The following is a 26,463-nucleotide window of genomic DNA, read 5'->3' on the forward strand; positions in this document are numbered from 1 at the left end:
TTCTGAACATTACTGTACTATCTGCTGTTTGATACTATTAAAAGGCTAAGGAAGTTGCCCTTGTGCTATAACATTTTCTACTTCTGAAGTTTCCCCGCTTAAAGGCTTACAACAGAACATTGCTATAATTCATACAGGACAGGGTACTTCCAAACAAGCCACTACTCAGAGCAATAATTAGCGTTATACTCAACGAAGAGAGTTGCAGGAAATTAGATTATTCTATGCTAATTGGAGAACACAAAGTTGAGAATTACAAAGGGATGCTGCAAAAGGCATAATTGAAGCAGGAATAAACATTTCACAGTGCACAACCTGCTGCCAGCCTTGCACAGCCTTCCAAGAGCCGCAGCCGCCAGCTGCACCCACGCTAGTGACTCGGTCAGGACCAGCAAGAGAGTTTTGAAGCAAATCCCTGTTGTCTACGTTTACCACGTGTAGGTTTGGCTCTTGGCGAGGTTTTGGTGTGCACTAGCTTTCAGAGGAAGCTCAAGTGGAAGCGCTCCAGATGTGCTCCAGCATCCAACGAGACAAATCCTGCAGCAACTGTAGCACCGCAACATCCTCCAAAACACACCCAGGGCTCTTCCCTTCAAAGATTTTTCACGTAGCAGAACAGTTCAGCCTAGGAGAGCAGACTGGATCCCATCCAAAGACCCCTCCATCACATGTAATGGAGATGTGAGGAGCATCAGCACTAGCTACTTCAATCTATCAATCCTTTTTGATCATGCTAAAGTCCTTGCTAACATCAACATGGCCCGTGCCTGCCCAGCATTTTATGCCAATATGAAATGCCCCAGTGCTGAAGCTACATTTCATCTACTAGTGATCAAGGGGTTAAAGCGTGTGCACAAAGACAAGCGAAAGTCTCTACAAAACCACCATTTTTCTTGGTCCTCGTTAAGCCTTTGTTTTTATCACTGTAAATCTGAAAGGGAAAAAGATCTGTTATTGGAGGATTAACTATTTGACTCAATAACTCATTAAAATTCCTCCAACTTGGCAAGCTAAGAAATATTGACTTTTCCTGACTTGTAATAAACTAGAAGGTCAAAGCATCTCTGAGCAGTGCAAAAAGTACAGTCCCTGGAAGGAATATCTGAATATTCTTTATTTACTTTACTAATTGTTCCAGAATTTCTGCAAAATGTCCTCAGGAACGCACATTTTATGACCTCCAGGAGACCTCACTGCCAAGGCCATCTGCATTTACAGTGTCTGCTGCAGATCAGAGCAGCACGAAGGATGAGGGCTTGAGGAAGCCCCGGTCAAGCATACTCCTCCTCCTCTTCCTCCTCCTCCTCTCAGTGGCAGGACCTGCACCTGAACAGGCACTTGGCTTATCCATTGCCATGTGCTTCAAGGGACATGTTTTGGAGAGTGCTGTTGATGCTAAAGATATTTAAAAATCAGAATTCAGGAGATATTATTGTCTATATAAACCTTAATTCAGACACAACTACAGCAAAGCCCTTCCTGTGCTGTTTTGATCACTAAAAATTGATCTCTGGGAGCTAGCACCAGGCAAGCACTGCACCGTGCATCTCGCTGAAGGTTATTTCTGCCTCCTCGTTCATGGTGGGCTGCTCTGATTTAATGCATCAGGTCACATCTGGGCAGAGCACAGCTGCACCCTGCCCCAACAGCTACCGCAGGCACTGGCAGCAGCAAAAACCCTCTTGGAGCCTTAAGTGGTTTTGGTATTTTGGTTTTTAATATAAACTTAGCATTACTGAAGACAAACACTATTCCTATTGCAATGGAGATTTTAAGATTTTTAATGATACATCAAAGATTTGGTTAAACACCAGCTTATTAAAAAAAAAAAAAAAAGACAAAATATTTCAGCTGTTTTACATCCACCCTGGTTACTATGGAGAAACTGCAGAAAGCCTGTCTACGTTTATGCCTCACTCGTTTTGTTCACAGTTTGGTTTATTCTGCATTCCCAGATGGAGAGCTCCTGTTTAAACACACCTGAGTGGGGTAAGGGGGTAGGGAAGGACACCCCGCAAACAGCCAGAAAGGAAAGATTTCTGTATTCAGGAATCCTGATGTGCTTCTACTAGCCCAAATCCTCCGAAATCTGTGTGTTTGCAAGCAGAGTGTTAAATGGGATGTCTTTGCCAGAATCTGATAACATTGGTAGCAGCTCTTTAATTCAATTACTATTTGCATAATCCTTTGAAGAAATAAAGCTCCCCGCAAGCACACTCAGCCGTACAGACGGACCCTCTGCCCAGGAAGGACAGCAACAGGACACAAAACAGAATGGAGCCAGTGGAATCAGAGAGGAAAGAAAATATTTGACTATAAAAGCACTGTTGTCTTTATCCAGGTAATTAGTTAATCCAGAGCAGCACCTTGGAAAGGGACTTTCCTCAACTGCATCGAGGTTCCTGCTCCAGTTGATCCCATGAGCAGGCACCTGAGCCAGGAAGGACTCCTCTGTTGAGCTCAGTGGCTTGAAAAGCACCTGCCATTGCTATTTTTTTGTCACATTATTGAAAGTGACTGAATTCCCCACTCTTACAAGGATTATTTAAAACAGAAATAGGAAAGGTAATCAAGTGAAACTACCAACTAACTGCTCACAGTATTTACGAGTCCCACTGTACTGCATGGAAAAAGGTATAATTTATTTAATTTATTAGTTGTGAAGAAAGTAATTTACTTCAGTTAAAAACTGATCATCTTGCAAAACAAGCCACTTTTCAACACTAGTTGAAGCCAACATGGCTAGTCTGAGCTGTTATACTGTATTAAAGCCAGAAGGATGGAGAGAGGAAGCCCGTTCGCATACACCCATGAAATCATTTAACTTCTCAAATGGGTTTCTAGCTGCCCCTGGGAAATTTGGCATTCCAGTGGAAAACCAACAAAAGCTTGGTGCAGGCAGTAAAAGAACTGAGTTCAGGAATTTCATAAGGCTGGTTAACAGGCTGCCTTCAGCTGAAAGCAAGACTTTAATAAGAAAATGAAGACGTTGTTGCCACATTGGAGAATGCGTGTCTTCTGGCTGCTCATTGATTCCTAAAGACAGAGACCTCATCTACCTTTTACATGCCACTAAATATGTTACCGATCAGACTAAGGCTCACAGGCTTTCTTTTTTCAGTCCCAAACACAACCCTATTCCTTACTTCAACAAAACTCCCGAAGAATTCAGGGGAAGGTTGGGCTCACAACAAGCACTGACTTCAATGAAGACCAGACAAACCCATCAATACAGAGCTGTTTTGGTTTTGCTGTATCTTATCACTACGCATAAAAAGTTGCTTATATGCTGCAGAATTGTAAATACTGCATTTACATGTAAAAAGCCATTTTGCCTTCAAGTAACCACGAGCTCCTGCAGGCAGCTGGACATCTAGTTTTATTGCTGAAGGAAAAAGTTTAGCTGTTATGTCAGGACTGGAGCCAAAACTAGAAACTTTTAATTATGGGGCACTGGGGAGTGGTATGACTGAAACTGGAAGCTTCTATGCCAAGTCCTTCAAAGGCAATGCTGCACATTGCAAGTGTTGTAACAAAATAAGAATAAAATCAAACCCTCCGTAACATAACAAAAACATTCAGTCTCTAAACTTAGTTTGTTACTTCCATTAGGTAAACTGGTGAGATAGGAGGTGATGAGCTATTCCTCCAGCATCTTGACAACAGATTTCCTGCATTAAATTATTTTCTCTGGTCTCAAACGTCACGCCTGTAAGCACTATTTACTGCTGAAAAATACACGTTGCCAATACGTGCAGATATATACAGACACACAATGCATACACACACAGGTTACGCACGTTTACACGGGACTAGACACTTCCCATATGCTTGACCTGCCACAACTTCACTTTTGCTGATGATACGAAGTCAGATGCCGCAGCACGGCGCCTTAAACCTTCCTTCCCTGGCACGTCTTTAATATACATCTTGAATAACTCATGGTTGGAAGTAACAAAAGTTCAGATGCGTGACTACTGCACCTGGCTTCTGTTCAGTTCGCAAATGCGTGTTCTACACATGTTGCTACTACTGCAATAAAATAAGGGAAGGAAACATAAAGCAGGAATTTCATAATAATCAACTCTATTGGGTTTCTCAGTTTTTCATTGCATGCCTGTTATGAAAGTGGAGCGGCAGAAAAGCCACGGTAAGTCACCTGGAATAGGGGCATGGCAACAGTGCATTCATTACCTCCATTACTAGCCTTTGGGGCTATAATTTATTTATTTTTATAAAGTAAAACCAGTGACTTATCCTGGAGAATAACACAGAAAATGAGATGTGCTTCAAGCATACGTTTTGCTACACAGGCAAACTATTTTCTTTCAAGGTCCAAGAAATAACTGTGTGTGTGTATGTGTGTGCACATCTTTGAGCAGGGCTGAGAGGGGCACACCAGCCTCGGAAGGGAAGGACAGAAAATGGGTCATCTTCACTAATTTAGATGCTCTACACAAAAGACAGGATGATGTGGAAAGCCACCTCAGAACAAAAACTAGCAAACTTTCCCAGATGGCCACATCATTTGAGGAGGATTCTTGCAGAGTTTTTTTAAAAAAAAAAAAAAAAAAAAAAGGAAGGAAAAATCTACTCCAGGAAGGGGTATGGTGACAAATAGTTACACCAAGGACACAAACACCACGGGAACTCTTAATCTGTGCCTGCAGTTTAACAGCAAATACAAACAAATTGGAATTGCTCAGCCAAAGTTCAGTAACAGCGTGCAGTTATTCTGCAAATAACACTAAGGAAGCACTCAAAAATCATAAGAAAATTTTCTATATAAATTTTTACATCTGAAAACGGGGATTAATGTTACTTGCTGTATCTGTCAGGACTATGCAAAATCCATTAGAGATGATATCATGAAAAGGCATTTGAAAATTTGAAGTAACTATGCTATCCTAGTGTAATTAGCCTAATTTTTGTCCCATTTCAAATCCATTTAACCATTATGAGATCAAAGCTTCATTAAATACTATTTTTGGAGGGTATCGCGGTTTGTGAGGGTACTAACATGAGAAAAGAGGTAACAGACATGTACAAATCAAAAGATCCCAGCTACGTAAAGCATATATGCAGATCACCGAGAAAGAAATACCAGCCAATATATGAGACCATATATATTTAGAACCTTGCCATGAAACTCTACCATGCACAATTTGCTTGATTGTTCTCTTCTTGGAAGAGCTACTAAAGAGGCGATTCATAAAACTGCTCTTTATTAAATGTTTATCTAAAGGTACCCATGATAGGTACTGCATATTGAAGACAATTTTATTACATTACTCCATGCAGCAAGTATAGATACAGACCCAAATCTTGCTGGCACCACACTTTGCTCAGCATTTGCAAGCTGTAGCAGGTCCCCACAGCCAGCCAGGCAAGAAACATCACATATTAGCAGATGATCATCTACATTAATCAGAAGGATTTAGTTTCATGTTTCCTTGGGCACCTGTATTTACGGTGTTGAGCCACCCAGTGAAGCTGGGTAGTGGTGTGCATGTGCATACACACACGTCTATTTTACTTGATTGTGTATTTAATTATCTCAGTATTGCACAGTCCGAAGAATGCAGAAACTTTCCAGTATCAGATCTGGAGGGAACAGATCACATTAATACTTTGGTTTCTTTGGTAAAACTCCGTATCAGAAGAATACACTCTTCTGAAGTAAGGCAATGAAATTCCCATAGGTCACCGCTCAAAATCAGTCTTGTTGCCTTTAATCTTGCTCAGCAATCTTCTGCCTGCTCCATTCCTTCACTCACAGGACCAGCCTTACTCCTTTTCCTTGTTTTCAGTGGTCTTTTATCCTTTGACCAGCACAGCAAGCCCTAGCACTCTACGGGCTACTATAAAAGACATGAGAAATCAATAGTGCAGTGTCATGCATCTTTCTGCTATTCCTTCAATGAAGTTCTTGTGGCAGAGACTACGAGGGGGTTAGAATCCAATAATAAAATAACTACTGATGACTTGCCTGTTTTCCCAGCTTTTTCTCCAATTACATTACCAGTGGAGCTGCTGGAGGCAAGCGGAACAGTCTAGATCTTCCCAGTTGTCTGCATTATTGACCTTTAAATCTGTCCACGCGCGTTTGCCTTTCGCTCGCTCCCCTTTTCCCCCGGACACACCATCTGAGGCTTCTCCCCTCACACCTCCCCTGGCTCCTCAACCCTCCAGAGCCACAACTCGCCATGAACCCAGCGCCCTCCACACAGCCCTGCCCTCCAACCTCCTTGGCACAAGGCAGCAGTCTCTCACTTCCACCTATTTTTCAACACCTGATTCCAAAACTTCAACAATTTTACCCTCGCTTTGACCATTTCTACTTGGAGGAGGAGGAAATCCACAAGCCAAGTGTATTGGGCCGTGCTGCAGCAGCAGGAGGATGCGCATGGCTGTCGCTTCTCACACCTATGTAAAAGCACAGGACATCCTGCACTATTAGCAATGGGTCAAGAACAAAAGATGCCCAGTTTCCATCTGACAGGCATTCTGTAGTCTCACAGAAATCTCTCCTTTTACTATTTTTTTGACTCCTTACTTTGCAGCAAGACCATTTATCAGAAAATAATTGCATTTGTTTATTGTATGCCTTTTTCCCCTTACATACGCACAAACCAAACGTTATTTCAGATTGGACAGAAAGATGTTTTCAGTTTCCTATTTATTTTCTCATTCAGTGCATCAGTTTATAAGGCCCATTGAGGAAAAAGAACAGAAACAGAAAGGCAGCTCATCATCATGTTTGTCTCAAAAAAAGAACATTATTCTGATTATTTATTTTTGGTTGGAAGAGGAATAGATAATGAGCTTTTATAATTAATATCCATTCAGCTTCCTTATTACATTATTCTTGAATAATGTAAAAAATCTTCTTCTTCCATTCTAAGTAAAAAAAAAAAAATCATCTGACTTGCACCAAATTGTACAGGTGCCACTGCACAAGGTTTCAATGTGATTGATTACAGAGACCTCGGTGAGCGTCACCACAGCGATGCCTGTGTCAGCACTTCCATTAGCGTTTCCTTTTAAGAGGTGCACCTCGCACATTTGAACCTTGCAAATGAAGCTGAATTCTTGAAAAACATTTTTAAAGCTATGTTAAAGCACAGCCCAAAAATGCAAAAGAGGTAGAAACACCAGACTTTTACCTGTTTCCCTCGCTGCTAGAAAAGGATGGAGGCTGGCACTGGGTACAACCTAAATATACAGTAATTAAATACCAGGTCTTCCAGTAACTTCCACATTCCACCTGGTTATTAGCATTACTTGGAAACACTCTATAACTTGGAGGAATGGGCTTCATCCTGCTCCACCATCAGAAGCATTTAATTGTGCAAACAGTAAGAGACAAGAACTCAAAACATGAACCCATGACAAAGCCACCTCTCTGAGCCCTTACACCCACCACACCCTCTCCAGCAGCCACAAATAAAATTCTCAAACCAGCTACTTTTCTTTACCGAAGGAAAGCTCTCACCCTCAAAAGGAAGGGAGTATGAGCCTGCAAATCCACCTCCAGGGACAGCTCAGTTTGGTCCGTTAAGATAATAAATCTATGTGGTCTTTTACTGTTCCTTCTCTTGCCCCTTTCTCCCAGCTAAATTAATTTTCAAGGATAGAAGTTTCCAGAGGGAATCTATCAGTAGTTGCATATATGTACAACTTGCAACACTTCTGTCATTTACTACCATGCATAAACGAAGGCAGACAGCTGTGTGAAAATTAAGGACTGGACTCATTTTGTGAGTCTGTTTCTGAGCACGGAGGTTGTTCTGTAAGAGTTGCCATTTGCTGGAAATAAATGGAGAGAAAAATAAAAAAATATGTATTAAAGCTATTTAGTTGTAATGGGGTTTGTGTTAGTGCAGGTGTTTTGTATTCGGGCGTTTTTTACGTCTGGGTGAAGTGTAATGCATGTTTGACTCATGGCTACTTTACTTGATTGAAGAGGCAGCCCCGGCAGCAGGATTAGTGCCGTTCCTGCAGCACATCTCAATCAGCATAAACTTCCTGCTGGAAACTGTTGAGGTTGCACAGTGTCTTTTCACATTTTTTTTTTTCCCTAAGACATTTCATTTATGTTTTCCTGACTAGATGCCTTAAAGCCTCATAGATTACAAGCATAGAAGCGTTACCATATAACAGAAGTGTGAGGCAAGAGCCACACAGGTCCGTTATGGACAGAATTACAATCACAGAACTACTGAACGAGGATGTATTACATCTGCGTTGGGACACAGAAAAGACGTTTTTATACATCAGTTTTGAGCCATTCTCCAGAAAGGGAAGTAACTGGCGGAGGGACCTTCTCACTGACTCCACGCAATCAAGTTGTTTGCTCGTCTGCGTGCATCCCCTCTTGCCATTCTTAACGAATCACTTAATTTCAGTCTATCTGAAAACTGCAGCATGCAAACGGTCTAAGGAGACAAAAGCCATGGCAAGAGCCTGCAGCAATGGATCAGCAGCAGCTCAGCTACTGCCCTCACACCACCTCCAACTCCTCCTCCATTGGTGGCTCAGTTTAGCAAAGAAAAATAATGTACGGAAAAGGCAAAACTCTGGGGAACACCAGTTTGCAGAGTGATTGGCCAGTACAGTGTAACAGAAGGATTTCCGAGCTGTTGTCTGCAACCCCCCTGTGGTCTCCAAGAGCATCACAGGTGACCTGCAGATCACCCACAGGACTCAGCAGCATATTCTGCGTATTCTATGAGTTTGACCTGGGCGTACACTGCGGTGGCTGATGGGATGAGCAATTTCCTTCCAGGTAAAGGGAGAAAAGTAATTTTGGCATATGGCATCCGTAGCAATCCCTGTACTTAGGAAAGCCTTTTCTTCTGAAGAGGCTTCAGAGGGACCCCAGAGATGGTCGGTGGGACAGTGAGGGGAAAGCAATAAGCATTTTCCAATTACCAGCTGTGCCGGCACAAGAAAGAGGGCTGTGCCAGTACATATACTCCAGCCCCAAACCCCACCAGATAACCCAGCCATGACTTGGGCATTTTCCAGTTCAAGCTTCTCAGAAGCTGCTGGAACAATTTTATGAAAGCATTTTAAAAATAAATCTGTATGTGTTTATAGACATATATATACTTTTTTTTTTTTTTAAAGAGAACCACTGCAGGAAAAGACCCAACCATTTCTGACCATACATGAACCAAACCCCTCTCTGAATACAAGAAGTGATGCCTCACCAGATAGAGCAAAGCAAACCTGCCCCCACCAGATCTGGCTCACACACAGCTGAAATTATTTTTTTCAGCTGCTCTAAAACAAAAGAGAAACTTGAACTCCAAAAAGCAAACACCCAGCCTCGCCCACACCTCCTCCAAGCTAGCGGTGAGATCTTTCCTCCTAACTCTCCATGCTGGGAGCCCTCCTGCCAAAAACACTGCACCAGAGAAATTAAAATTTGCTGCATAAACAGGAGTGACAGTCATTGCCTGCACCAAGAGGGATGCCCAGGAGATCTGTGCAAGGCAGGCATGGAGGATACATCGCTGCCAGCGTGTCCAGGGCTGCGTCCACCTCGGGACGGATGGCAAGAAGTGGGGGGGGGGGGGGGGGGTACAGGCAAAGAGCCAGAGCTTCACGGAGCCAGCAGCCACCACAACTTATGCCAAATACTTCATTACTTGAAAACGCACTCAGCTTTCTGAGCCCAAAGGGAAGCTTTCCAAATTAGCCGGTTGGTAGAGAGGCAAATTGGAAAAAAAAAAAAAAAAAACGACGACTGCCTTTAAAATTAGTAAGAACAAGATGTGTCTTTAAAATATTAATTTTATATGTATTATGCAATGCTTCTCAGATAAGGTTCATTAAAACTATCTGGAACAAAGTACGCTTGACTTAAAATGATAGCAAATCAAAACAAAACCAACATCTGCCAGCGGGACAGTCACAAAGACAAATGTACACGTTTCATTGAGAGCGCAAATAACTCTTAAATGAACACAGCGATGGTGATCATCTGCTCAGCAGCTCAAAGGCTGAACAAAGTTGTGGCAGCAGTGGACTGAGGATGTTCTCAAATCATTGCTCAAGTGAACACTTGGAGTAAAAAAACGTGTTCAGATGTGTGTACTGCCAGGCAGAGTGAGCCAGTTTTAACTGCAATGTCACCAAAACATATTAAAAAAAATAAGACATACCTCCCAAATTCCCTGACTATAGATGTGCCCCAGTAACTCCCTGTGCTCTAGGACAGGAGACCACAGGGCCTTCAAGCTTTAATTAGTGCTGGTCAGTGTGGGTGAGCAGTAAACGCTCCACGAGCTTGAAGCCAGCCTGAAACATCGCCACAGCACACACCAACCCGTAACCATTTGCATTCCCCTTTCCCAGTCTCTTACCTTTTATGAAGTTCTTTGCCACGACTAAGAAATAAGGAGAAACACTGTTTTTCTAAGCAATTACATGCAGTTTTTCTGCGCCTCATGCTAATTTTGCTATTCTCCACTGGTTTAATTTTCTATTTGTTGTCTAACTCCAGGACACCTTTATACTTCAGCGCTTCAGTGTTTTGTGGACGCACGGTTTTGTTTCACTGCCTGCTCCATCTGGGGCCAATGTTAACACACAGAAACTTCCATCTCATATAGGACAACACCTTGACATTTTGGTCTCTGCCAGCAAATGCCCCCCAGACCAAAGAGCCTGTAGTTAATACCAAGCCTTTTGAGGATCCATCCTTAGGGCACACCTATTTCTCATCCCCTTCCTGAGGATTTTACTTTCTCAAAGGAAACTGCCCTCACTGTGATTGAAGATTTATCTCTTTAAGACAGTTTGACTAACGATCCTGCTCCTAAATATCAGATTCCAGATCTCTTCCTATTCCTGAGGTAAATACCCCCACATACACATCCACCCTCCTTTGCCAGTCCTGCCACATCACCCCGACGTGCACCAAGCAGTCAGAAGTACATGCATCAACATCTTAAGCTCCTAAATTAAACAAAAGACATCTTTTTTTATCCCCACTTACCCTCCAGCAGTTACTTCTCTCCATGCTTCTTACACAAAGGAGGATGGAAGAATTAATGGCATTTCTACTGCATTACAAAACTTTTACTCCCTCCATACTTGCTCTGTGCAGAAGGAAGCATTTTAACCTGCATTTACCTGATGGAAGAGTTATAGGCTATTGAAAGGATAACGCAGTAAAATGAAAAACCTACTAAAAAGCTATTTTGAAAGTGAAAAGCCTTTAAGCTTCATATACTGTTAAAACTGGCTCAGAGGGTATCAGTGCAGAAATGGAGCATTAGCAATGAAACACTAACATTAGCTGCATTTTTTTTTATTCTGAGGAGTAGGAATATCACCAATTTCTTAGGCTGAGACTCACAATGTAAAAAGAAAAATCCAGAGAGGTGAAAATAGATAAAAATCAGTAACAAATTAAGGGTTTCTGCAGCGGATGTATTTTTGTTTCAAACATTTTTAACTTGATCTGAATTTTCTTGATTTGCAGAGCTGGGCAGCTGTTTGGGAAGTTGCCCAGCGGGGCAGAGCCCTGCACAGGGCAGAGCCCTGCAAGTCACCCACAACGAGCTTGATCCCCTCGCATAGCACCAGTGCTGGTCCACAGCCACACAGAGAGTCCATCGAGGACTTACCCTGCTGCTAAACAAAGACGGCAGCCTGCACCTCGGGTGCGGGAGCACTCGTTCATTCACGCCAGGAAGGCGTGTGGAGAGCTGAATCTGAAAGGGTAGATATAAGAGTATATGTATTCACTGCCTTCCCTTTGGAAGTGCTCTGTACAAGGCATAAAGCCAAGCAACAACTGATAAAAATCAACAAAACATTGCTTCCCTTCGAACACAAAGGCACCAAATGAAAACAAGAGGGTCACATTTAATAGCAGAAGAGGAAAAGCTTGGGATAAAAAGCAGGAATAAGCCGCAATCATCAGTCATCAACATCAGAGTATGCTGGCAAAAGCAGCATTACAGGGCTTTTTATTCTTTTAAGAAAGGGAATGGAATAAAACGCATTTCGGTGCAGGGCACATTTCACCTGTTAAGCTGATCCACACGGATACGGCACAACTACAGAAGCAGAGGAGCACGAGGTGTGCACAGACACCCACGAGGCCAAGGCAGTGGTCACATCTGAACGTAGGTTAGACGAGTGCCATGAAAGCTCCAGAAAACCAGTGCCACCAGTTTAAAGCCAAGACACTACTTGAAAGGGGCTCAGCATGGAGCAGGCAGGTGCAGTATTTCGAACTGGAAGCTGAAATTAGGCTTTTCCACCCGTTTATAGTTCAAACCCACTCCCTGGTGCCCTAGAAAAACTAAGTAAATCTACTCATTCTAAAATTGATGGACAATGCAAGAAACTCCCTGGTCTCTCTTCCCAGTCTCTGCCATTACAACTGGCTCCTTTGGATTAGCACACGCTGCTCTCGGGCAGTTTTGGGGGAAAGATGAGATGATGAATCAGATCAAAAGAAATCCAAGTGGGGAGATGTTCTCCCCAGTCGCTTTGGACCACTGACCAGAAAGGAAAAAAGAAGCGAGAGTCACTATACTGGGCTCTACAGGAGTGAAGGGAGGTAAGTAGGAACATCCCATGCTAAGGAGACAGTCCTTTTCCCTGAGCATATAGGGCTCAAATGATGAATTTATCAGCAGAGAAGGAACTCATGCTGCCCCTTGACAAGGCACCCAGGTTCTCCCACCCTGCAGGGTCCGTGCAGGACCCACCACCATCTCCCCACGAGCCTGGCACACACCTACATCTGCTGGAGTGTTTTGTGGTTTGGCATTTCAATACGTGAGCCAAGGGCTTGCAAAGAAAACGCGTGAGGGGCAAGAGAGGGGTGGCTGGAACGGCCTGGGGAAAAGTTCACTTTCAAAAACATTTACTTTAGAGACAAAAATTGCGTTCATTCACCCCCAGCTTGGCTCCTCACATCACAGCATGGCTCGGAACGGGCCCCAGCCACGGTCGGAGGATGCAGCCTTCCTCACACCCTCGTCTTCCCTGAGCATGGCTCCGTCAGCTCAACTGCAGCACAGAACGACTTCAACCCCTTTGTAACGGGAGAACATACCCAGCAGACAAAATCCAGCTGGTATTTTGTGCTCACGGTAAATGGGATTACTGGCAGCAGTGAAAAGTGAAGTCCTCTGCTGAACAACACACCGGGGATAGCAGCTGCTTTCCAGCCTTGGACTGCAAATACCATCTTGCCAAAGCTTTCTGTACTAATGGGGCCTATTTTCTCTATAGGAAAGGAAAAGGCAGGAGAGAATTCAATTTTTATGCTTCCGAGTCTCCTGTTGATGCGCATGTGTTCAACTGCTCCCAGTCCCATTAACACCCAGCATGGGGAGATTCAAACAACCTCATAGCTGCTACAAGCTGGGGTTGTCTAACAGACAGAGCAAATGTTCGGGGTTTTTTTTTTTTTTTAAAAAAAAAGGTTTTATTTGAAAATTTTCTGCACTAAATAATGTAGCACAGCTTTTGACTTAATAACCTGTACTTCTCAATGGAAATACTCGTCTCTAGCTAAAGTACAAACCAGAGTTGCCAACTATTCCCGTTCATAATCCTCCCCAACGCCAACGGGAGTTGCATTTGCAGAGCCCGTCTCCGCAGGGATCCCAGAGGGTGATTTACTGACTCCAACACAACTTGCAGGCACTAAACAGCTGCCTCCAGGTTACTCAGGTGGAAGAACATGCACAGTGCCCATTTCAGGGGAAAAAAGGTCTGAAACTGTCAATGAAAAGAAATCCCTCAGGTCTCTCAGTGAAATGGAGTGAATGACCAGCTGGCAAGTAGAGAGGGACGAAAAAGGGAAAACGAGAAAAAAGCAAATTGCTCTCAGTGTGTGATGGCAGGAGCGATCCTGAACTGAAACCAAGTTTCCCAAAAGTTCACATTTAAAGTCGTGCTTCAACAGCACCCACTTAAGTGGATGAAACACATGAAAAATTAAAAATTACATGATCTTTTCCCGTGTAAATGCCTCTCCATTAGAAACAGTGCTCACATTCCCAGGAACTGAGTTCAGAGGTGAGGAGAAAGACCATTTTTCTTGGAAAGAGCAACCACCTGGGACAGGGGCTTGGCATCCCCAAGCTGGCCCAGGCGGCTTTGTGGGCTCACCCCCTGCCACAGGGCCACCCCTGCCAGAGCTACCAGGCTGCAAAAGCTGTTGGAAACTTTCTCCCTCTGGATTCGTTATACACATTTGTGCTGGCAATTTAAATTGATTTTATACTGAAATACTGCTGTGGGATTAGATACCATCGCGTGAGGTGCAGATGTATTTAACACAATTAGTAGCAAATACATAGTTATTAAACAGAGGGGTGGGAGAATGAAAGACTCATAATTCAATACTCTTGCTTAAAGCCAGTATTGCATTTTGAAAGGAAAAGCCAGGATCTCATTTCTTCCCTTCTTGTGCATCTTTCCCAGCACAACTGTTTCATGCACTCAAACTAAACAAATGCCTGAATGTCTTTGAAGACATGAATTGGGATACAGCAACACTGAGCTTTGTACTGCACAGTCCAAAGGGAGTCCACGGCAGGGACAAGGCAGAATGCATTAAATCTCAATTAGATCATAGTACACAACAAAGCACAGAACATTATCATCATATTTGCTCACCCAAGGATTAAGTGGTTTCCTTCGGAGAGGTCTGTGCTTGCAAAGCGTCTTGGGGACCGAGTGGCTCTTTGCGGTGAAGAACAGGCACTGTTCTGTACTCTTTTAATGAATTGCACCCATTAAATGCACCTCCTAACACAGTATTTTACATGTATGCGTGTCAGTGACAGACTGCAGGCTGCGAAGAGACACAGCTCGATATTTTAAAAGTGTTTCCAGAGTATTTTTAGCTAATATATCATACTGGTGACTGTCTAAATATGCCTGAATGTCAAAAATAGCAGTGTAGAAAGAAAAATAAGAAAACAGAAGAATAAAGAAAATATAAAAGAAGATAAAGCTTTGATGGCACACTTTAAAAACCATGACTCTAATAAGGTAACGCTCTAGCCACTTTTAAAGCAATGATTTAGGCAGTATTATGAAGTCATTATTTGCAAATGTGTTTGTTGTACAATGCTTAGTATTAATAAGCCCTCATAATTATGCGTGCAAACAGTTTACCCTTGGTATTATAAATAAAACCAGCCGAAGTGCGCCGACAGCCCGGTGTGCAGCGATGTGCAGGCAGGACGGGCAGGGCAGGCAGCACCTCCTTCTGCAACAGGACCAGCTGGAGGATTTGCCTGGCCACACAGAAGGATTTTTCATCCCACCCCTATCTCCTCTGAACCAAACTAGGGTTCGCTTCCACACAACTTCACAGCCCTGACAGACTTTTTCTATCAAACGCTGTGTTTTTTCCCTTAGCAATACTTGCCATGACACCTGCCCGTACTCCTATCTTCCACCCGGTCATTTCCATAGCTCTAACCTCTGCTGCCTACACTCTAAGCACAACTTTTGTCTAAAATCTTCCAGCACTGGGCATTTCAAGTACTATCAGCAAGGACAGACTTCACCCAGTGCAAACAGTTTGCACTTTACTCCTAAAGACCAGTTAATGAAGTGCAAAACTTCAGGGCTGTTTGATTAAAGAGCTAATGCTTGTAAAATCAATATTCTAGGGAGTGAAGCTTTCTTCATATTTAAGCATGGAAAAAAAGTCTTAAATTTTATGTAGAATCTGAATGCAACAACAGGAGTGCAGACATGCTGTTTATCAGTGTATGTAGCAGGTTTATATAATTTACAAACACCTGCTGTTAGTACACCTTAAAACACACATTATTCAATAAATGCTGCGGAAATTATCTTAAAAGTGGCAGCGCCTTGACTCGCTTCTGCAAAAGCGCTACGATATCCGCGCGCTACATTAACGCCTTTTAAAAGGTTTCCCTTTCCGAGGAGCAGTACGAGTAGTCAAAATCACAGCAACGCCAGCAGCTTCAGCAGGGTCCCCAGCAGCTCTGGAGCCCACTACTTTAATTTACACTAATCAAACCCGTTCCCTATCCGCACAAGAACATTCAGTCAACTAAGTGTATGGCTCAATGAATGTGCTCCACTGCCACACACACGGGCTTGAAAACTTCAAAGCAAGCCAACCATAATATTTTCATTAAAGACATGAGCTATTCTTCCTCCCCACAATGAAGCCTGGAAGACAGTCTCTAATCTCCACAACGGAGGGCTCTCTTGAAAGGGGACATCACGCTGGCTTGCAAAAACCCATCTGGGACACGGAGCTCACAGCTACAAACCCTTCCAGCCTCGGCGGGTTTTTTTTTTTTTTTTTTGCACAAACTTGGCATCAAAGCACCCCCCCCCGCCCCAAAATAGCTCTGAGTTTCAGATGTTATAACTCCCTTAATGGTTAGGATACAAGCTATATGGTCACAGCCCAAATTATATTATGCATCCCCTGACTGCACACACTGAGATTATGACTGCTCAGTGCACTCAGCACACACACGGCCACAGGGGAACACTAAAAGCAAATTCTGGCCCTGTCTATCATCCATAATTCAAGAGGAATCAGGGTTAAAAAAAGTGCATGAGCAATTGACATAATTTATATGCTGCAAGTGGGAGAGTTGGCAGTCTCTCGCATCATAAAGTTTAAATAACGGTAGTTTAACACCAGATGTACCCGCAGCTGTCCTGAGCGTAATGCCATTAGCTCCATTACGGCACGGAGCAAACCCTTCCTTAGCTCGGCACCCCCAGCCTTGCCCCACCAGCAGCCCGCTTAACGCAGGATTTCACCAGGAATGACCAGTCAAAGCACAAACTACTCAGTACTAAGAGCATGAATAAAAGAAAAACAAACAAACAAACAAAAAAAACAAAACAAAACAAAAAAACCCACCCCACACCTTGAAAAGTTTTGTGATGCAACTGTTTGTGAAAGGTGCTACCTTTAAAATAAAAGGAGGAAAGAAAGGAAAAAAAGTATCAGCATCTCTTCTGAAAATACAGGCAACAGCACAAAGTTTTGGAGATGCTGTTGTGAGTTTTGATCAATACGGTGACATTTACCTTTGGAGGATATACTTTCTTCCTGTTGTAAACTAACAAAAAATATTCTTCTTTCCGCTGGCTTTACACAAGGGATTATCAAATTAATTCAGTGTGTGTGCACGCTGAGGAGTATTAATTGATCGTTCAATCTAAACCAGCTTTTAGTCAATATTTCTTACTGAAGGAAGAGAAAGCTGGAAAGTGACTGTTTCCTCCCACCATCCTCAGGTTCATCCACAGCATATTAGTTTCAGTGGAAAACCTAAACTTCCCAGAAATAAAGTATCCCATGAACCCAAGAGCAGGGTCAGGCACTGGAACAGCGTTGACAAAGTCTCACCTGTAAATTAGCTTTTTCAACCAATTCATTCTCTGTCTCATCAGTCCCTCCCAGCCATAGGATGACTCTAAAGAGGCAGAATATCACTGACATCATCCACAAATGCAGAACTAGATTTGGTCAATGCCCAACCTAGAAAGCCCAAGCCAAGCCTACAGCCTATTCACACCTCCTGCCTTCAGCCAAACCCTTTTCAACAGACGTATTTTGCAGAAACCACACAAAAATTCAGACAGAGAGATCCATAAAGAGAGGGAATTAATGAACATCACCATCATCCTCTCAGTTTCACCGTATCCCGCACATATCACGATGCCATCACACCATTATCAGTCTAAATAGCACTTTTCTGCAGTTAATGCTGTAATACCAGATTTGCAGGGTTTTTTGCTTCCTTCGTGTTGTGCTCAGCTGGATAGCATAGCTGAACTGTGTTTAAAAAAAAAAAAAAACAGTCTGCATCAGCACAGAGCCTGAATCTTTGGTCAGAAACCCCCTTTGCTACAACCCATGTGCAGATTCAGCACCTCTATGGTACAAAGATGGTGAGAGACTTCCTGATTTATTCTTAAAACACCAAATTTGGGGAGCACATAAAAACAAGAAAGGGTATTTCCCCCCCCCCCCCCCCAATTCAACTAACAAGTGTCAGCAGCAAAGTAGAGAAGGTATGATGGGATGTGGTAACACCAACATAGTTGCTCCCTCCTCTTGGAGCAGAATATGGAAGTTAAGCAGAAAAGTGAAGCCTCAGAAATCAGTGACCTAAAAAAACCCCCCCAAAAAACTCAATCACTCTTCCCCCCCCCCCCTTATTGCTCCAGAGGTCAGACACACCACCACTTTTTAACTTCACTGCTTCCAGGGAGATGAGTCTCCAGCCCCAGGTGTGCTCAGCAGTGCCCCATATTATCTGAGGGAACAAGGGCCCGAGTTATGGGGGCTTTTTTCTCCTTTGTTTTTTTTCTTTCCTCTAGGTCATGACCTAATATTCTTATCTGAGCTTGCTGAGCACATTGTCTAGACAAACTGCTCGCTCTCTCCCCCAGTTGCACCCAGGAGCACACTTGCATGTGGAAAATAAAAGGTGCAAGTTTGAAATATGGCAGCGAGCATCCCTTTTAACGCAGCCACATGAACTGCCAGCGTAAAGCGCTTCACATGGGATTTACAACACACATTTTTCTACTACATGAGGTGGGGAGAGAAATCTGCAAAGGCGGCAGAACATAATTTAGGTTTATTTATGATTTATCTTCTTTCTTCCAGTAGCTGGAGAAGAATTTAAATTAGGCACTTCCAGCACTTCTCCAAACACCTGAACCTCCATGCACCCATGAAGTTCAGTGAAAGCTCTGGACTACGTTATCCCCTGACTAACAAAATACAATATATGGCATCCCTGCTGCCACCTTATACTGACACAGTGTTAAAATTAGTGCCACATCTGGAATCAGCAAACACATCGAGCAAATTAATAAGATGAGCAACTTGATATCTGAGTTAGGATAGCCTAGAGCTGAGTGACAAAAACATAGGGGGGAAAAAACCCCACCAAAATGCCATACTCCAACCCAAACAACCAAATGCAGGACACTGCAGCCTCCCTTCTGTGCTGAAGGACATCTCTACATGAAGGTTTTAAAATATTCCTCACCTTGTTCTCTGCTGAAGAGTCCCTTCAGGTTTTCCCAAGTCATCTCACAGCCACATGGACGAGCAGAGCAATGGATGCCTTGCCACTAACAATAAACCTAAGCAAAACCAGTCATCAGGGAAGTTTTCTACCAGGGCAGGGTAAGCAGTAGGGTCAGCACAGGGCTGATGCTGCCACAGCAAATCCCATAAGCTCTTAGAGGGCTACAGGTGGGAAAGAGTTATCCAAAACATCCAGGAGAGAACAAAGCATCCCTACTGCAGAAGAACTTCTTAGTGACCTGGGGGGAAAGATATGCTGCACTGCAAGTCAGAATTACTCCTTGAAGTACTTTGATCACACCTGGACGTGCCCCCACCAAGCATGAGCCAGGCTTGGCCTCATGTAGGCGATGAGGGCAGCCGAGCACAGCCCAGGGCACACAGCTGCTCCTCCAGCAGCTGGAAGCATCCATCACCCAACATGAACCTGCCTGAGGCTTATTTTGTTTTCCTCTTCAAGGAGGAGCAAGAATGATGCCTTCCAGCACACACAACCCACTTCTGTCTTCCTCTGCCCAGCATTCAGTCTGTCTTCCGGGGCACGGCACCAGGGCACCCTCAACCCTCCCTGGCCACACTCTTGGGGAGCACCAGCCCTCAGGGGGGACTAAGGCCCCCACTCAGACCATGCACCCAACAAGGTCCTTCAGAGACACTCTGGAGACAGCAGCCAGCACACAAAGGATGTTACTGCTTGGCGAGCATTGGCCAACTCACCAGACTCCTCTCCAAGCCTGGGAAGCTCAGCAGAGCCACCTCATAGCGCTCACGTCTTGGCTGGCCAACCTCCTCTCTCCCAAGAGCAGACCAGGTAGTGTCCTTGGCAGTGGGAAACAATCCCAGCTGTGGGGTCATGCCAGACATCAGAACACATGAATGGTCTGCCCTGTACTACTACAATGCTCCAGAGCTTGCTCACCTGGGACACCCACCTCGGCTAGAATTTTGCCTCCTGCTTGTTATTCCCAAGCCTCTTCCATACTGACTCCATGGGACTACTCAGAGGAGCAGCAACTGGAGGGAGCCTGGATTTATAAGGGCTGAAGGTGCTGCCCACCCCTGCTCCAATCAGCACCACCAGGTGCAACCTATGAGCAAGACTCAACCCCTCTTCTTCAGCTCCTGCCCACACCTGAGCCCCATCATGCTCACACAACTGATCTATGGCCCTACAAGTAAACATGCAGCCAGGCTACATGGCAGAAATAGATTTCTCACTTCAAATAAAGCACAAAAAATGAAACTTTGGAAGTGTCAAATTCACAGTTTTTAAATCCAAAACATTTTAGGGACAAAGCGATTCTACTCGTGAGACCCTTCCTACTAACATGGGCCGCCTGCAGAACCACCCAGTGAAGGTTTTCCCTTCCTGATCCTTGGAGTGACTTTTATAAAACATCTGGGGATCACAGACCTCCAGGGCTGCTTCTCCCATGTGATTAAAATGCCCCGGCACAGCCCCCCACCCCGCGGCACTGAGCCTCAGTGCTTGGGCTACCGGCAGCAGGGCAGGGGCACCATGGCACCAGCGGCCCCATCAACGGGTTGCAAATTCTCCATTATGTTCAGCACAAGTCTGAGCTTTCACCCTGCAGATTGAGCTGAGAAGTTGGACCATTCACTCATTCAGCATAACAACGATACGCTTTTTGAAAATACATGAAAGATTAAAATATAAGGTTTGTTTCAGAGCTAGGTAGGAGGTGCTGTACAGAAAACTCACGTCTTCACTGACTTCTGACGCTGACACATTTTTATATTCAACTTTGAGACACAGAGACTGCGTTAATTGCTCAGCTCATGGCAACTCCACAGGTAACACCCGTGTTGACTTTTCTCCCTCCTACTAATTTAAATTTTCAATCCCAAACCAGCAAACCCAGGGCCCCTTCCACTGGTGTGCATGACGCAATGTCTTAGAAAGCACTAAAAAGTCCATTCCCAGTATACTTCAGAAATACATTTTAGACTATATGAAGCATTGCAAACACATAGTTTACATTATGTTGTGATTTTCTGGTATCCCATGTAAGACTCAGATACATCTTCCAATCAGCTGAGAAACCATACGGATCAGCAATTCCCTGAAGTACACATCCCTACGGGATAGAGGGGCCTGGAAACCTCCCAGACAGAAATGTAACACAAAAGACTTAATAAAAAACCTTATAAAATTCAAGAAGGAAGTGAAGTGCCTTCTTATTCCTAAGGCATCATGGATGAACTACTCCTAGTTTTAATTAAAAGTAGAGCCAGACAAATTTGCAAATACGATGTGAGTATTTGGAGGCAGCGGCCCTTTTTTGGCTTTTGCTTTGTAAACAACAATTTGCAAAACCTCATTGAGCATTTGTGAATTTGTTCCTTGGTAAAATTTGATCCCTGTTTACAACTTGCATTGCAAGAACGTAACAGCGCTGGGGGAAAAAATAATCTAACTTACTTCAGCTATTAGTGTAGCAAAATGTTCTCATTTTGGTTGGGAAAAGTAATGGTTTGTCTTCTTGGTGTTATTTCGATGGCTGAATTCCAGATTTCCACCCACAGAAACTATTGTTCGCCTCCCCAAAATGCTGGAACTAGTGTGGATACGAAGAGGGCTGTTTGTGTAGAACAATGATGAGCAGCCACTGCCTCATCCCGTGGCACCACCAGCCATATCCTCAGCCAAACGTAGGGTTTTCAAAATCAGTTTGCTACATACGTGAAACAGCAAAGTAAAGGAAATTGGGTCAGCATTAAACCACCAAGACCACACTGATGTTTCAATGATGGGTGTTGCCTTGGCCCTCCAGCATCACCGACACATTTTGGCTTGGGAACATCACTGGAGGAAAGGAAAGTAGCAAAGCTCACATGGGAAGAATTTCACAGTGCAACAAGAAGCGCAGAAGAATCGCCCAGTCTTAACCAGATGAAATGTTACACCCAATAACTATAATTCTGATTATCTGTATAACACTGCATTTAATACCTCTCCTCACCTTTAGCTGCATTTTGCCCCACGTACATATTGCTGAATTTAATGAACATGGAGTCAAAGTGTGAATGTGTTAAACAGATGCTGCATTTAACACCTACCACAATGAAAGAGAAACTTAAAAAAATCCCTTATTTTTTTTTTCCTGAAAGGATCATCAGGGTCCCACCCGGAACACCCTTACAGCAGTGGGAGCTTCACCATTAATATCAGTGGGAACAAGAACTCCTCCTTGTATTTATTCCCTCCAGCCTGCCAAGCTATATTTAAATCCCTTTCCTCAATAGGAAGGAACTTAACCAACCTGGAAAACAACAAATCAATGCTACTTGCATTGTTTTTCATGTCTGACTACACATTAATGCTGTGTCAGACACCATCAGTGTCAAAAGAGGCATCTGCCTTTGCCAGAACTGTAGCGTTTTCTGAATGAAAAAGGAAAAGAGATAAGGGGGATGAGAAAAATTATTAATTACACAGGATGTTTTTTGTGCTGAACCTTCCCTGTGATCTGAGCAGGGCTCCTGCCCCTGGAAACAAAAACTGGGAAATTTTTCCATGTTGAGAATAGGGGTTTCCTTACAGCCCAACTGGTGGCTGGAGAACTGGTTTCCTAATCAGTTAAAATGATCCTGAAGGCCCAGGATCATTCTGCACCAGATCAGGAAGTTTCTAAGCAAGAATATCGAGCCAGAACTCACCATTGTGCTGTCAGATAAAAGTCTCATAAATGCAGCAGCCACCTTCCCACTGTCTTCAAAAAACTGATAGCCTGTGGTATCTATTTGCCACTCTTTAACCAGCTATAGTTAACAGGTGAGAATTGTTTGCAACATCTTCAGGTTAACCCATTTCAGAAGAATACAACTGCACTTACAAGCAAACTTCAAAAAGGTAAACAAACATACAGTTTAATAAACAAAAACATACAGTTTTTATGCACATCTCTTCCTTACGTATTTAGCTGCATTTTAAACTGCTTTTAATTCCAGATGCTATAGAGTTAATGTGTGCTGGTCACTGCTGGGCTCCCTGGGAATCCTGCAAGCCAAAGGGACCAGGCAAAGTGTCAAGGCAAAGTGTCAGTCATGTATTCAGAGACAGCAACCACAGAAGCCAGGTGAGTGGAAAGATTTAATTCACTGCTGCTGAATACAAAATGGATATCGAAATGGAGAAAATGTATACAGCTACACGCAAAGAGAGTTGAGTATGGAGAGGCTCCAAAACCAGTGCATTTGGTTAGCAAATGTTATCCCACTGAAATTTGAAAAGTCCGCAAAATTATTTTATGTGTTCTCCAATAAAAATCTGGAAGGACTACGGTAGAATATCAGGAATAAAATTAATCCCTTTTTCCAAGAGGAAATTTAAATATATTTTACTACTAAAAGTTTGTACAGCTAAGAACTTCTAGCAAACATTGAAAAGACTGTTCACAAAGAGCACTTAACATTACATAAGACAATAAAAAGACAGGGCAGATTTGCAGACTAAGGCCGTCTGTCATACTCAAAATTTAAACCCACAGTAACGTATTCTCCGTTAGCTCTCCTAAACCACTAACCAGGGCATACTGCAATGGACTTTGCAGAGAGAAACAGCTGTATCTTTAAATACACCAGATATACATTTGCTCAAGGACAGAAGAGCTCACGGCTCTTTCCTGTACATTATAGACCTTAGAGATGCTGATATTTAATAACGCTTAAGGACCAACAAAGAACGTAAAAAAATCCTTAAAACAGAACACCTTTAAGAAACCGAAATAAACAAAGTGTCCTTAAGATTTTCACAGGAGCAGCCCCATATTTACAGCGCATCAGCTTGGCTGTGCACAAAGGGGAATCCCCCCAGCCATAACGCAGAGCCTCATCCCAACGGGCCAGCGTCGAGGCGACGCTCACAGGTCCTGCTCCCGCTGAATCCCTGCAGGAGCTGGACGCCGTAGCCGCAGGTTCACTAGTGCCACGGCGGGGACATGTGTGTTACCTGGCTTGGAAACGCCCTGCCAGGCTCTGGGTCCCACGACCCTGGCATTTACACAGCCCACACCCTGCCAAAGCCCAGCTCAGACAGGTTAAGCTTTAATCAATTCCTTCTTCAAAGCTTTGCAGTCCAGACATGTTACAACAGTTTACAGACTATCAGAACTTTGCATCTGAGCTGGATTATTAGAGGGCTGAGACCAGCCATTTTAGTAATTAATTTATCTTGGGGTAGCATCGTTTATTTCTGCATATTTGAACAATGCTGTTTTTCCCCATCAGATATGGTTTTGTAGCTGCAAAAAATGGCTCGACTGCATTACAGCATCTTTAATCCTTGTTCACATGCAACACCAAACTTCTTCAAAACATTTGAAGTTGTAACCAATTGATTTTGCTTCTGGCAAGTCTCACCTGCATGTAGCTTTGCTGAGTGTGTAGACCTGCACTCTGAAACAACTACTTATTATCTACCTGATCTATTTGTGGAAGAATGAACAAATATCCATTAATACAGATCTCAAGTCTAGAAGACAGAGAACAGTCAGTATGGAGTAAAGAAAGAGTAAAGAATAAGAAACTTTCTTTGATGCAGAATCCCAGCTTCCACTGCCTTTGCTTTGCAATATGGCAGCAGCAAGAAGGATAGATGACAGAAGGGCTGGGGATGCAAAATACTGATATACCCATCCACTTTGTCTTGTTTGTGGCTTGTTTCTTGTTTACTCATGGATTTCATATTATCTCTGGAAAATATAGGAATTTATCACCATACTCCTTCAAAACACCATGGAAATATTAACTACCCTTACTTAGCTTAATCGCTGTGCAGTAGGGGTAAATGAATGTTATCCTTGATGCAGAGAAGTTTCCATAAGCACCCAAAGTGAATAAATCCTTCCAAACCCTTCACGTTTTCCTGTCACATCATCAAAACTCTGTATGGGACTGTGCCAGAAAAAGGTGGAGGAGCAAGACGCAGACAACGGCAAGGAGCGCTGGTTTTTCTGAGACAACGGACTTACGTGTCAGCCCTGTTCATAAACATCTTATCAAAACACAGTGATTTAATAGCAAGTGGATTCTTGGCACAGTGACAAGGTTCCAAATCACGATCCGAAGCATGACAGGTGGATTGCATCTCCTCAACCCAAACGATTCTAGTGCCCAGACTTCATACGCTTTTTCCATGTTGAAGCAAGAGAAAAACTTTAATGATCGTAAGTACACTGAAACCCTGTGCTCACCAGCAGAAAGAACAGATCGCCATAGCTCATTTTCTGTTAATTCTGTAAGACTCAGCTGTCTCTAAAGATGCATTTTCCTGCTTTCCAATTCCACTCTGCCCAGTGACAGCGGATGGTAGATGTCACATAACTGACATTGCTGGGTCCTGACACTGCAAAGCAAGGTGGTTAAATTAAACCTTCTAGAAGACGTATGCACAGCTTCCCCGCTGGTTTTCTGGAGGGGATTGCCGAGGCAGAGCCTTCCCCGCTGTCCAGAGCTCCGTGCACAGCCAGACCTCTTGCAGCACAGGTGCCATCCATCGGATTTGTGTCAGCAACCTTGGTGCAAAACGAGCACGCCTGTCCACAGAGGGCGAGACCACATCACCGAGCGTGGAAACTTTCAGACAGAAAAAATATCAAAAAATAAACAAACATACTAATCATTCTTTTTAATAAGGTCTTTAGGAGAAAAATAAGGGTTCTACTTTTTTTTTTTTGCTTAGTAAAAAGAGTTGTGTGAAGACAAGAGACAGCAGTATTCATATTTATGATGCCTTAAAGAGACCCTAAAGGTTTCCTGACTCCAATTTAACTCAGCTCCTAATAACCTATTAGCAGGAAAATGACAGTCAAGTCAGTGTAAGCTTAGATGCCTTTTCAAGATACAATTTCCTTTCGCATTGCAGAAATACTCTTCACAACAAGTCAAGCTATGAAAAAACCCAGGCCACTCCTTGAAGTGCTCCAGAACTTATGAGAACATCTGAATGCTTTTCAAAATACATCTTGGCACTTTTCTCTGAACACATTTAATACTTTTCTCCTTCAATTAGACACGTCAAGGCATGTATTGAAGTACAAAAACAATAAATCCTTGAATGCGTTGTCCTTTTCAGAACTGAACTCTCCTTGTTCTGTTCCTGTGTCCTATCTTGTCACTTTAAACTTGCATTTCTATCAGTGGGAGTTTTCTCTCTAGTTCAGTGAGAGCAGTATTTATTCCTGGGTGGGTACCCCTTCCACCCCAGACCGGCTCCTGGTCACACCATGCCTTGGGTCAGACCTCCAGCATGGCTGGGTGCCACAGGTCCTCCCATCACAGCCTCATCTGCTCATCCCAGCTCATCCAATGTTGCTGCTCTTCCCGAGGCAGGAGGACAC

The 26,463-nt window shown here is 43.5% G+C and overlaps 1 protein-coding gene across 2 annotated transcripts in view; it reads right to left on the reverse strand.

Moving 5' to 3' along the window:
* Positions 1–26,463, reverse strand: part of FSTL4 (follistatin like 4) — a 238,856-nt gene that overhangs the window by 165,140 nt on the left and 47,253 nt on the right. The gene's annotated exons all lie outside the window — the stretch shown is intronic.

Source organism: Strix aluco, chromosome 13 (genome assembly GCF_031877795.1).
Source record: "Strix aluco isolate bStrAlu1 chromosome 13, bStrAlu1.hap1, whole genome shotgun sequence".
Lineage (NCBI taxonomy): Eukaryota > Metazoa > Chordata > Aves > Strigiformes > Strigidae > Strix > Strix aluco.